This window comes from Citrus clementina, unplaced genomic scaffold (genome assembly GCF_000493195.1).
Source record: "Citrus clementina cultivar Clemenules unplaced genomic scaffold, Citrus_clementina_v1.0 scaffold_5, whole genome shotgun sequence".
Taxonomy (NCBI): domain Eukaryota; kingdom Viridiplantae; phylum Streptophyta; class Magnoliopsida; order Sapindales; family Rutaceae; genus Citrus; species Citrus x clementina.
In genome coordinates, this window is record NW_006262201.1 from 23391070 (window position 1) to 23405546 (window position 14477).

Consider the following 14477-nt stretch of genomic DNA (forward strand, 5'->3'; position numbering starts at 1 on the left):
TCTTTTTTCTTTAATACACGAATATACGCGACATCTTATTTATCTTAATATGGTTATTTGATATTTATATTTTCACAAATCAAAACAAAAAAAAAGTAGTTAGATTTTATAGTTTAAGAAATAAATATATTTTATAAAAATATTTTTAGAATATATATTTACTTCTTATTCAAACTTTTTTCTATTCAATAAAAGTCACAAAAGTTACTTTTTCTATTCAAATGTAAATGCTTAAAAATCAGATATAAGTTACAAAAAATGTTTTTAGAAAAAGTCATAAATTAATAAAATTTCAGATTTTATATATTTAACTCCCAATGCAGATCCGCCCCTATTAGTGTTAGGAAATTGACCGGTGAAGTAGGTCCACAACTAAAATGAAATTGAAAGAAAATGAAGAACAAGCACACAGAGAACACCAAAAATTACATGGTTCGACTTTTAGCCTACGTCTACAGGTAAAGACAGAAGGATAAAACTTTACTGGTGAAATGAGGATTACTAGTATTATAATATTTTGTTTCACTTCCCAGAACCTCAATCCACTCAATCTCTTAAAACACTAATCACTCAAGAGCATTAAAACTCTTAGTCTCTCACTCTAGAATTGAAGAAGAAAAGAATGAAATGCGGGGGTGAACCCCTCATTTATAGTTAAAAATTTGGGCACTATTTATATATTTATATATTTTTTTTTAAATTCAAAGTTTGAACTTGACATTCAAACTTTGAATATCAAAAGGTATTGGTCGCTCTTCTAGAAAAGCGATATTGACTTTGACATTCTCCCACTTAGAAATTTAATTGAGAATCAATCAATCTCCACACCATCCTTTCTACTTCGCCGCTATCATGTTGCTTATGTCTCTACTAGGCCATAAAATGATCTACTCCAAACAAATTTATCAACATTGATAGGCTTGGGCAAAACATTTGTTAGGTTCTCCTTGGTATCCACTCTTGTATCTTTCACTACTTCATGAAGAAGTGATATTGTACTCCTATATTCTTTGTCCTGGAATGAAAGGTTGGATTCCTTGCATCCTAACTATCACAAGCCATAAAAAATTTTATGCCCAAGCTCCTTCAGTAACCTTTGTATCCAAATAGCCCTTCCAAGCTTGTGTAGCTGCTATGTAATCTACTTCTGTTGTTGATAAAACCACAACGGTCTGCAATTTTGAAATCCAACTAACAATTTCTCCTTCTGGTGTAAATACTTAGCCAGTAGTGGATTTCCTTTTATTAAGATTTTCTGTAAAATCTAAATGCACATAGCCCTTGACAGTAAATTCTAATCCTTCGTAACATAATGCAACATCTAATGTTCCTCTGATATATCTCAGAATCCTCTTAATAGTCTTCCAATGTTCTTTGCAAGGATTCGCTATGTATCGACTAACCGCTCCCACTACTTGTACAAATCATAGTGAACCTTAAATTTTCCACTGCTGATGCATACAGTGCTCAAGACATCTCTTCTTCTCTACTTCATTACCAGATGAATACTTAAGAATAACTTAAAATTAATAGGAGGCGGGGTAGAAAGCCAAATCTTCTTGCTATTACTATCTCGGTGAATTTGCATCCCTAAAATCTTGTTTACTAGTTCTAAGTCTTTTATTTCAAACTCCCTAGTTAACTGTGCCTTCGGTTCTTGGACTCGGTCTTTGTTGGGGTCTGCTACCAATATGTAATCCACATACCACAATAAAATGATGAAATCATTATTATCAAACTTGTTGTAATATGTACAACAATCTGAACTGATTCTATTGTATCCAATGTTTATGATGAAGGGATTAAAATCTCTTATTTCAACATTTCGGTGCACGTTTGAGATCGTATAGAGATTTGTTCAACTTGCAAACCAAGTGTCCCTTTTTAGTAAAATCTTCTAGTTAGAACATATAAATCTTTGTTTCAAGTTCTCCATGAAGAAATGAAATTTTCACATCTAACTGCTCCAAATATAGGTCAAATGTAGCACACATTGACAAGACCACTCTGACTGTCCTAGGTCAAATCACTGGAGAAAATATGTCATTGAAGTTAATACATTCTTTCTAAGCATATTCTTTCACCACCAATCTTTCACGATACCGCTCCACTAAGTTATTACCATCACATTTGATCTTGTGGACCCATTTGCAACCAATGGTTTTTTTTTTTTCATATGGTAGTAGTACGAGTTCCTATGTCATATTCTTGTGTAGAGCCTTAATTTCTTCCTGCATTGCTATCATTCACAAAGTAACATCTGAGCTGTTTAAAGTTTCATGGAAAGTTGATGGCTTTCCATTCTCTGTTAAAAGACAGTATGCAAAATTGATATCTATGACATAATCCAAATGCCACACTGACAGTTATCTATCACGAGTTGACCAACAAACTTTTGGGGCCTCAGACTCGATTGGTTCTTGTTCTCATACTTTGGTGTTGCTTCAAAAAAATATGAATCTTCATTTTCCAGATTATTTTCAACATATATTAGCACAATCTCTGAATTTTTATAGTGCTATCATCCATATCTCTCTTTTGCATTTGATCTTCTACAAAGATAATATCTTTGCTGATAACGATCTTGTGAGCATTGAGGTCCCATAGATAATACCCTTTCACTCCATCAATATATCCTAAGAAGATACATCTCTAGGATTTTGGATCCATCTTTAATCTCACTTGGGTATTGTATATCACGTAAAAGGACATCAAAATGCCTGAGATGAGAGTAATCAATTGGCTTTCCTGTCCATTTTTCCATTGGAATCTTCAACCTGATTGCCTTGAATGATGACCCATTTACCACATAACAAGTAGTTTTTGCTACTTCCGCCTAGAATGAGTTGATAGACCAGCAGTTCTCAACATAACTCTTATTTTTTCTATAAGAGTCCTGTTCTTTCACTCTACTACTCTATTTTATTGAGGAGTGTATGCCACCGTGAACTATCTCTAGATACTTTCTTGCTTACATATGCAAGAAACATGTTATCTGTATACTCTCCACCATTGTTTGTCCTCAGGCACTTGATCCCTTGCCCTGATTTAAGTTCAATCTACGCTTTGAATTCTTTGAACAATAGAAATACATTTGACCTTTTCTTGATTGGATACACCAAATATCTCCTAGAATAATCATCAATAAAAGTCACCAAGTACTTTGCACCTCCTATAGATATATCAAGTTATTCCCAAACATTAGAATGAATCAAGTCTAAATACATTTACTTTTGAAAGTGGATCTGCTAAACTTTCATCTATGATGCTTCCTTGTTTCGACATGTGGCCAAGTTTAAGATACCACATCATCGTTGAATTTTCTCTATTTGATGTGACACACATAAAAGCTTTCTGTAGTGTTTCCCTTTAAGTATGAATAGATTAGCACCGATCTTTTCCACTTTCATTAATGCAAGTGCGCCTTTGACTATCTTTATGATCCCATTTTCTACATGAGTTTTGCGCGCAAGACTATTTATTTGTCCTAAAGATAAGAGATATTTTTCAAGTCTTTGACATGTCTTACCTTCTCAATTGTGTGAACCGTACTATTAAACATATTTATTTTGACAGTACCAATATCAGTAATCTCAAAGGCATGATCATTACCTATGTATACAAATTCTCTTGAAATAGGTTCATATTTGTGAAATCATTCTCTTGGAGAGATCATGTGCCAGGCAACTATTAAGTCTATAAGCCAGACGTCATATAGTGGTTTTCTGCCTTTTGAAGTAGTTGTTGCCTTACTGTAGAGAATTTTGCCCTCATACGAGGTACTTACTACATACCCTTGAGCATTTGATGACTTAGGATCTTTACCCTCTCTTCTCTTCTAGTTGTTCCAATACTCTTCCTTGCCACGCCCTTTCTTGCCACAATTGTTGCATTTGACATTCTTCTTACTTCTTGATTTTGATCTACCGTGATTGTGGCTCTCACTAGGGCCACGTTCCATGGATCTTCCTTTCATCACCAATAGTGCTTCTACTTGTTGCGAACTCGTTTGTCTATCTTTTTTATTTTTTGCTACTCTCCTCATTTAATACGGAGGCTGCCATATTGTCAAAGACTAACTTGTCTGCTCGATTGTTATTAGTTAGATTAATGACGAATTGATCATACGAATCTGGTAAACCTTGAAGTAGAAGCTCCACATGTTCATTTTCCTCTATTTTATGACCTAACGTTGTAAGTTATGAAAATAAAGTCTTTAAAGTGTTGATATGGTCGATCACTGATGTAGATTCCGCCATTCGAAGAGTATAAAGCCTCCTCTTTAAAAAGATTTTATTTTGTAGTGATTTGACCTCGTATAGTCTTGTGAGAGTAAACCATATTTCCTTTGCTTTCTTTTACTCTACCATATTGAATAATACCCTATCTGAAAGTGGGAAGTGTAGATCTGCAATGGCATTATTGTCTATTTGAAAGTGGTAAGTGTAGATCTGAAATGGCATAATACCACTATTAGAAAATTGATTGGTGAAGTAGGGTCACGATTAAAATAAAATTGTAAGAAAATGAAGAACAAGAACACAGAGGACATCATCAATTATTTAGTTCGGCTTTTAACTTATGCCCATAGGCAAGGACAAAAGGATAAAACTTTACTAGTGAAATGAGGATTATAAGTATTTTAGTATTTTGTTTCACTTCTCAAAACCTTAATACACCCAATCTCTCTAAACACTCTTAATCACTCATTATAGAACTAAAGAAGAAAAGAATGGAATGAATGAAATGAGGGGGTGAACCCCTCTATTTACAGCTAAAAATTTGGGCATTTTTATATTTATTATTATTATTATTATTTCTAAATTTAAAGTTTGAACTTGATAATCAAACTTTGAATATCAAAAGATAACGGCACCAACCTTGACTCTTAGGCTGACCTTTAGAGCTTTAAATAAAGAAAAAGCTTTTAAAAATGTCATGTGTACTTGATTATACAAAAATCTCCACCACATAGAATGATTTGATAAAAGAAAATTTTTATTTTTAATTTTACTTTTATCAGGCACAGTGCATTTCCCCTTGGGCTCATATGTAAGGATGTCAATAAGAAGGGAAGGAGAGGGGATTGATTTCCCCATACTCATCTTTAATACTCTGTCTATCTCTTTGTACTCTAGACATTTCCTTCAAAATTACTTGAAATGAGGGGATGGATGTTTCTAAATAATACAAAGGGATCTCCGATGGTATCCGATCGCTGATTATTTAATTTCTTTTTTTTTCTTAATTTAATCATCTTAAAGTAAAAATATAAAATCATATTAACACAAAAATATCAAATTAACTAAAGTGATTAAAATCATTTCCATCAAATTAAGTCAATGTCATCAAATTAGAACATAATCTTTGAACTAATTAAGCAAAAGTAAATCTTCAAAGTTGAACTCATCCATAAATGTCATATAGTATAAACCATCAATTAAATTATCTTTGTCAATTTTAAATTGTTTATATTTACTTTATATTGGCTGTTATTTATATTATTTTTATAAATGTATTATAATATTTTTTATTTACATCACACTATTACAATTGAAATTTTAAATGTATTTACTATAAATTTGAAAAAAATGAATTAAAAATAGAAACTAAAGATAGAAATAGAAAAATGTGGAGCCAAATAAAATATTAGGGCAAACACCAAGTTATATTTCATGTAACTTACACCCACACATATTAATTTATCAGATTCTTGTCTCCACATAGAAAAATTAGATCTAAAATTATCAAACTCCCGAATGAGGAAGATCCCTCGGGGCCATCGTCCCTGTGGAAATTTCTGCATCCCTGCAGTCTACAACGCCTAATAATGAATTGAACGGTTGAAATCCCTCTAAATTTTTGATAATTTCTAATCGCCCCTCCGTATTTGATTGAACATCAAAACTATTGAGTCCAAATTTATAACTTTGATTTATCTTCCATTCCATAGTTTTCAAGTTCTCTCTCTCTCTCTCTCTCTCTCTCTCTTAATCCTTTTTACTGCAACCACCATCAAAGCCTAGTAGTTAATATGTATGCTGCTTTGCTTTCAAAATCGGACACTACTGCTATTTATGGTTTTTATTCTTTATTTGACACAAAATTTGGTGATATCTCCGTGGAAAAACACTACTGGTGTATTCAATTTTATCCGGTAATGGTTAAATTGATTAGTTATATGAACGGTAACTTCGCCAAGACGAAAATACATATTAAGTTATAAAGTGTTGGCACTCATTATTTTTCGCAAAAAGTTTCGCCCAAAATACATATATTTTTTTATTGTTTTATTTGACACAAAATATTGACAAATTTTTCTGTGAAAAAACACTACTATTATATTCAATTTTATCATTAAAGTTGTTAGTTACATGAACCTTAAATTTGTTGGATCATAAACTTGATCCAAGATGAATAAATTCAAGCCCAATTCATGGAAGATTCCATGAGTAGGTATGGTTGGTGAAGTAGGTGAGTGGTAGGTTTTAATAAATGGTGATGATTTATGTAGTAGTTGAATAAATGAATAGTTGTGATTAGTTTGTATCATGTATAAATACCCCCTCTCCCCTTTGGTTTAAGCATCAAGTGAAGTAACAAAATCTCTAAGGTGTAGAGAATGAAAAATAAGAGTTGTAATTGGTAAGGAGTGTTGTTGAAGAAATAAAATAGTGTGATTTGTGTGTTTTATTTGTTAATTCTCCAACAAAATTAACACGAACCGTAACTTAGCCAAGCCCATAATACATATTTCATATTTGTATGAACTTTAAAGTTTTTCCACTTATTATTTTTCGCTAAAAGTTTCTAAATTGTATTGTAGTTTGAACTTGCCCATCATTCAATTTTTTAACTCCACAATTATTTGACCTTACCAAGCTTGAAAATATCCTTCCATACATATTTAATTTTCTCCAAGTATGATCAAGATTTAATCAAGAGCCTCCGGGATCTTAAAGTATAAGAAAGGTCCGGAAAATCTTTAAAACCCCACTGTTTAAAGTTTTTTTGGACTTTCCTGTACTTTAAAATCTTGAATTGATATATATATATATATATATTATCATTGTTAGGTGCTAGTACCCTCATTTTTTTTTTTAATGCAAACACCCTCTTAAGCAGTAGGGTTTAATAGGATTATTGTTGAATAAACTATAAAGTCGTGCATCTTAATAACATTAAAAACTAACTTTCAACTAGCTCTCTTAAATTGTACGGCTTAAAAGCATGTCCGCATGAAAAAATAAACATGCCTGCACCAAAAAAGGACTATATATATTATTTATTTTATATATACATACGTGTGCACGCTCGTGTATATATATATATATATATATATCTTTTTAATATATTCGATTACTTTAATAATCAATTTAAAATAGTTTGTGATATTTTCAGCTATTTATTTATCTACTTTTAGTTAGTTATTTACACCGAATGAAGTGCTAGGGTCCAAATTTTAGTATCCTTCTCAGTTGTTTGGGATTAGTAAATACTAATTAGCTTATTCGTCCCGAACAGGCGCGTAAATGCTGTTAGATTTCGGAGAGATCGATGCTGAGGATGGTACAAGATTTATCAAATTGTGGCGACATTTTTATACCTTTAGAATTTCAAGATTTTGAAGAAATAAATGGAATCTGTTTTCCATAAGTGCTCCACTATCCACCAGGAGGAATTCTAAAACACATTACATATTCGTGATTTCTCATAATAAATAAACACATGTTATAACATTATTTACTTATCGTATGACTGATATGATACTTTGGATTGCAATTCTCATACAATACATAGAATTATCATAATCTATAAATTGTATTTTTGCTTTTCTACGGTAGTAAGTCAAGAATCCTTAGTGACAATTTAAATTGAAAAAATAAAATCATAAATAAGAATTATTTGATAAGAATTAAAATAATTGATAAATATTTGAGAGGAGCAATTTTGGAAGACTCGATTTCTAATAGGAGGGGAATTTGAATTTTACAACTTTCGGTGAGGAATCCAAAATGCACAATTTGATGAAAATTAAATTTCAATAGAAATTGAATTCCCATATGTTAGTGAAAACCAAACAACAGAAAAGTGAAAGGAATTTGAATTCATTTCCTTCCCGTCTCATCCCTCCAACTAAACACCATCGAGACCCAAAGATATGGGTTTGGAATTCCATACTGATCACAATGGGATTTGTCCATATTATTAGGACCAATTTTAAAAGCAGTCGGAGTTTAAAATTGAAATTAATCCTAATTTTTTATTTGGGACTAGATAAGAATTTATATTGTAACTCCAATTCTCCCAATTATTTTAGTTGATAATATGTTTAACATTATTAATTGCATATTATTTAATTATCAGTATATAATATTCTTTAATTTTCCAATTTTATAGGATTAGACACAAAATTGATTATGCTAATATTCTTTAATTTTCCAATTTTATAGGATTAGACACAAAATTGATTATGCCTTCTGAAATTTAAGGGTTATGTCAATTGAACAGAAAACTTGGAGTTGAACTTTTGGATGTTTTTGTTGATTATCAATTTATGCATGAATTTTTGTACGTTTACTTTGGTTTATTATTGTTACTTTTAGACATTTTTATTGGTTTGATTTAGGGTCATTTTGGTAATCTTGTAATTTTTAAAGTAGTTACAGTTAGCTATGCTGTAGAAATTGATCAATTGTGAAGAGAATCAGCTGAACATTTAGTAAAATTTATTTTTAAAAGTACTTTAGTTTTAAAAGCAGTTGTATGTGTTTCGTAAATCTTATTTTTAAACAGGTGCAAGAATATAAATAACTAAATTGGACATAATGCTAAATAAAATTTATTTACACATTTACAAACATGTATATAAAATATTTTTATTATGTACATATAATTATTGATAACTAAAATAAAAATTTTATATTATTAAATTTTATTCTTTATTTTGTTATCCCAATATAATTGGTAATAATAATAATCTCTTAAAGTTAATGATTTTATTTCTTAATTAATAAAGATAATTCTGGATTTTTATTATATAATGAGGATATATATATATATATATATATAGAATTGGATTAAGTATAAAAGTGATTTTCAAAATCAAATTTTGAAAAACTATTCCTTCCATACTTTTCAAAATCCACTGTATGATGAGATGATTTTTCCAAAAATAATTGCTAAAAAATTATAAAACACTAAAAATTAGGTTTTAGTTTTTAAAATCACTTTTGAGCTTCCCAAAAACAATCCTAACAGGCCTTTATTTAGGTGGTGTTGGAACTTGTAACTTTTGGATCATTTGGTTTTTATTGGTTTGATACAACTGTTACACTAAAAATTGAATGTATCTTAAACCCCACACTTCTTCTTCTTCTTTTTTGATTGCACAAAATTAAAAACAATAGTGAACGCATTCTTTAATAAACAATAAGTAATTACTAAAATTGTGTTAAAGAATTTAGTTGAAACATAAATTGATTTCAATGTTGTATATGCTAAATTTCTTAAAAATTTCTTTCACGGTTTGCTGAATAGTTTTATTAGTATTTTGAATAAATAAAAATAATTGATTTAATTTTTTAAAGAAATTTATTAGGTTCATGTAAATACGTTTTTGTTATTTTAAAAGTGTACAAAGTAAAACTTAATTTTTTAAATTTATTAGATGAGTGGATAAAATAATTGAGTGTTCATAGTAAATTTTAAAGTATAGATAGTGAGACCCTAATATTTTTAATATATGGAAATTTTGAAAATATGTTAATGGGAATTAAAATGATAATTAAGGGAGGCATTCGAGACATTCAGGATTGTTAGGATAGGACATGATTGTGAGCGGTTTGAGATTGGCCCTAATTTTGATCACAAATATATAAGCAGGATGAGTTTATCCATTCTTACATTCCATTTGATAATTAAGATGAGAGTGGAATTGTCAAATCCCAAATTATCCCGGACCATTGCCACCAAAGGTACTCTCACTAATAATATCTAAAGAAAAATCTACATCTATTTCATACCTTTTTTTTAAACGGAAAGAGCCCTTATGGGGCTTGAAATGGTATCCTAAATAATATTCAAAATATCAGGCCATGACTGGGTTTGTAACAAACAAATATTACATAGTTGGGATACGTAGTTACTAGTGTCCCAATTTATGTAGTATCTATCATTTAGTGCACATATAAAGTGTTTGGGAAATGAAATAGGGTGACCAAGATAAGGTGTTTGCTCATACATTATCGTGCTCTCCTCAAAGTAAAAAGTGAAAAAATAGTTGATAGGCTACTAGGAGTTTATTTGGTCACCTCGAGCACATCACCTCGACCAGGATATTATTTGGTGATCTCGAGCACATCATCTTGACTAAGAGATTATTTGGTCACCTTGAGTATATCACCTCGACCAGGAGATTATTTGGTGACCTCCAGTAGATCATCTTGACCAGGAGGTTACCAGGAAGCACGACTCAGTCGAAACAAATCTCACTTATTTTCTTCGAAATATTAGGGACCATATTCTTAGTGGGCTGAAAATTGGTGGTTTTCTTGAGAGTTTTAGGTGAGAGGATAAAAATCACTATAATTTGCTATAAAAACCCTGGGAAAGGGAGGGAAATAGGGAGATTCTTTTTATCTCTCTCTCTTTGGGTGACTGAACCCATGGGATCTTTTTCTTTCTACCACTGGGAACCTTCTCTTTCTCTCATGATTTATTTTTCTTTAAGATTGGTTATTTTTTATTCTTTTCCCATAAATTTACTTAAAAGCTTTTTGTTTAAAGTATTCATAATTAAGCCGCGTGAATTGTGGTACGGATTTTTCCAAGTAGACCCAAATCGCTGACTTGAGCATCGGAGGATTTTCTTTAAGATTGATTATTGTTTCCATAAATTTGAACCAAGAAGGATGACGCGATAAAATTTGTTTTTATTGTATGGTTGATTTCATATCTCATGCACTCATTTCTTAAGATAATTAGATTTCATCTTTTGCAAATGTGGAAATATCAATTATGGTCAATCAAAACGATCTCAAAACCTTTCAACGAGACATATTTATAATACAATATTGTGAAAATTACACCAAAAAATTAATTTATGATATATTATTATCCCACCAGCACACAAAAATGAATTCGTACAAATCTAAAATACTTAGCAATTTTCAAATAGAATTTTAAATTTATTTCCAGTTAGAAAACTATTCGCTGGACTCCATATTACTAGCCACCATCGTAAGCCTAACCGGTTGCCGGCGAACGGCGTAAAACACCAGCCATCTTCTTCTTCATCATATTCTCCTTTCATCTTTTGAGTTAAGCCTGTGATTATGAGTTTCTTCTCTTACTTAGCTTGTAATTATAGATTTTGATTCTTTTTAATTCATATTGTAGCCGTTATTGTCAATTTTTGTCCCGCCAGCAATATTTTTTTATTCCTACAAGTTGAAAATGGATTCATTTGAATTACTATTGAATTTAGCTTTAATTTCAATATCCATTCTAATGTTTTGCTATTAGATTTGCTTTAATTTTATGTTTAAAGCTTCTACAATGAATAGCGGAGCTTGGGTTTTAGTTTCATTTTCTGTAACTTGTTTTAGTTTATCTTGTATGCTCACCAAGTGCTTGTTATATTGTCTGATAAGTTCTATACATTGCTGATTCTATATTAATAATGTTATGTTCTATTTTCAGAAATTATAATACAAAAGTTTTTACAATGGCGTGCATCTACAAACTGAATTGACTTGTAGAATAAGAGCTTGGAGTAGTGTTATGTTCTTGAATAAATGAAAGTTCATATTGTGTAAGAGCATGTAGATGTAAAGCGTCATTACCATTTCTATAAAGGACTTTCATTCTGTTCAGATGCTCTTCTTGAACATTGAAAGGTGCCTCGTTCAAGTCCTAGCTATAACTACTAGCTTTGATTAATTAAGTTCCTATACTAGCTGAAACAGATTTATTTAATTAATTAATTGTGTATGTACTGATTATATTGAAAGTATATGAATTTTTTTTTTTTTTAACATGAATGACTTCTAAATGACTTAAAAACCTAAAGGATATGTGAAATTATGCTCATTTCACATGAATGAGCCTATTAATACTTTTATGTCTATGATTGTCAATATTGGCTTAAGCATTTCAGTTAAGTGGTTTACCTAACAGAGAAAAAAATTTAATAGAAAACTTCAGAGTTCTAACAGAAATATAGTTCACTATGCAGATATAGTTATTTTACGGTATACAAATCAAGTTGTCCTAATCTCAATGTCCTATGACCAATTTTATTTTATATAGTCATTAATTTTTGCCATGGTTTTTTGTGTTTATGAGTTTGAAATAGTGGGATTTGGTGTACCTTAGCATCTTTTGAAAATTCTCTTTAAGTGTGGCCAACAGAAATATACATATAATCAAGTTTCTTAATCCTGTATATTAGTTTTGGGTATGAATGGTCCTATTCTAGCTCTAGGCAAAGCTTCTTTGTTTTGGGCTTCAGATTTCCAGTAGGTTAAGTTAATCAACTATCATAACTGGCTAGCTAGTTATTTGTTTGCCTTGCGGCCATTACCCAGGGCATTATATTTGCATAGGCATAAGGGAATAGTGATTATTAGTGATTTGTTGAGCTTATTATTGACGAAACAAATGTATTTCGCCTTTGCCCACAACTTATTTGATTAGGTATTAGACCATAAGGAGCCTGGATCTATTCATTGGCTTTATTATTTTTATTTGGTTTTTCTTTCAACAATATTGTTGATTTCTTATAAAAATATTCATTGGCTTTTAAACACCTAATCATTGGCTATATGAAGCTAATTAAAACTGAGGCTTTGGATCAATTTCTTCTAACAAGATACAAATGAGCAAAACCTTTCTCCTCTAAGTTAATTTTTTTAATATCCCTTGATTTGTAAGGATCTGGAGGCCTGAATCCTCTTGATTTTTTTTAACACTGTCAATGTTCTTTTTATTCTGAGAAGGAAATAAAAGGTTTTATCTTTCATACCCGAATAGTAAGCTGGCCTTGTCTTAACATGGCCTCCCGAGGACTTGCAAGATTCATAGTGCCCCCCACCCCAAAAAAAAACATAAAAAACACAAATAGGAAGATTTTGCAAGATTCACCACCAGGTTTTTTTTAATTTATTAATTGTGTGTACGTGCTAGTTATATGTTGAAAGAATAGGAAGAAGTATTTCAACATGAATGACTTAAAACTTATTGCTCAGTAAACATAATCTGCATCAGTGCGAAAATGTATTTATCGTTTGTATTTTTTATGGTTTTGCTAAAGAAATGATATGTGAAATAATGCTACATTGCATCAGGAATAAATTGAAGAGATTTATGATATTTATGTGTTATTCAAATTTCAGATTCAATTTTAAACTTTTGATACGTGCATTGAAAGCTTAGACTTGTTTAAGAAATCATTAATAGACACATGTTTTATTAGTGTCATCTTTGGATGATAGTGAGGATCATATGTCTATTAATAATTCTTGAATTGTCCAGGCTTGGACAGTTTGGGAATGCATAGTTCACTCTGGTAGCTAGTAGCTGAAGTTTTTTCCCACGTAAAAATGGGTTTTTCGGTAGCTGCTCCTCGTGTTCTCTGGGTACGTACTAGGTGAATGGGTGTCATGTGCTGTTTTGGCATAACGCATAAACACTTATATAGCTATGTCGTGTGCTTGGAGAATTATAGGGAGATGGTGCCGAAATTTTTATAAACGTGGAAGAAAACTTTAGGTACTTGAGATTGAAGAAACTAATGCATTCTTGAGTGGGATATGTAGGATTAGTTGCCTTTTGTAAATATGAAGGGAATGTTGGATATATTGGGGATAGTGTAGGAGCTGAGTTGGATGAATGTAATTGGTGATGATTTTGCTGAGCTGACCTTGGTTTTGAGCTTGTAATTTTGTTTGTAAATGGAGTGCTATCTCCAATGTTGGTTTATAAAAATGTTTCAGGACTTGCTGACCTAATTTTTTGTTTCTAGGTTACAGGCTTTATATATCTGTAATTGATAGCCAAGTGAAGTTCTCAGCACTTGGCAAGGATATTTCTTTACAGAAGGTACTGGAAACTGTTTTTTACATTAATTATCGTTGTTTATATACTTTGATTGTCACATCTTTTTCTCTGATTCTTGTGGCTTTGCTTGCTTTCATATATGTAAATTCTAATGAAATTAACCATAAAATTGTAAAATGATTTTTTTATTATATTGCAAAACTGTGCACACACGAAAATATCTTGTTTAGTAGTAGAAATGAAGAAATAATTTTTGTAGCGCATTAAAAGGAGATAGTCATGGACAAGTGTTGGGTTGGTTTGCCAAATAGATATCCAAGTCATATACTGATGGCGTTGAAAAATTTATAGATTTTGTATTTGAGAATGTTGTTGGTGGTACAAGAATTTATTGTCCTTCTTGATAAGTGTTGTAA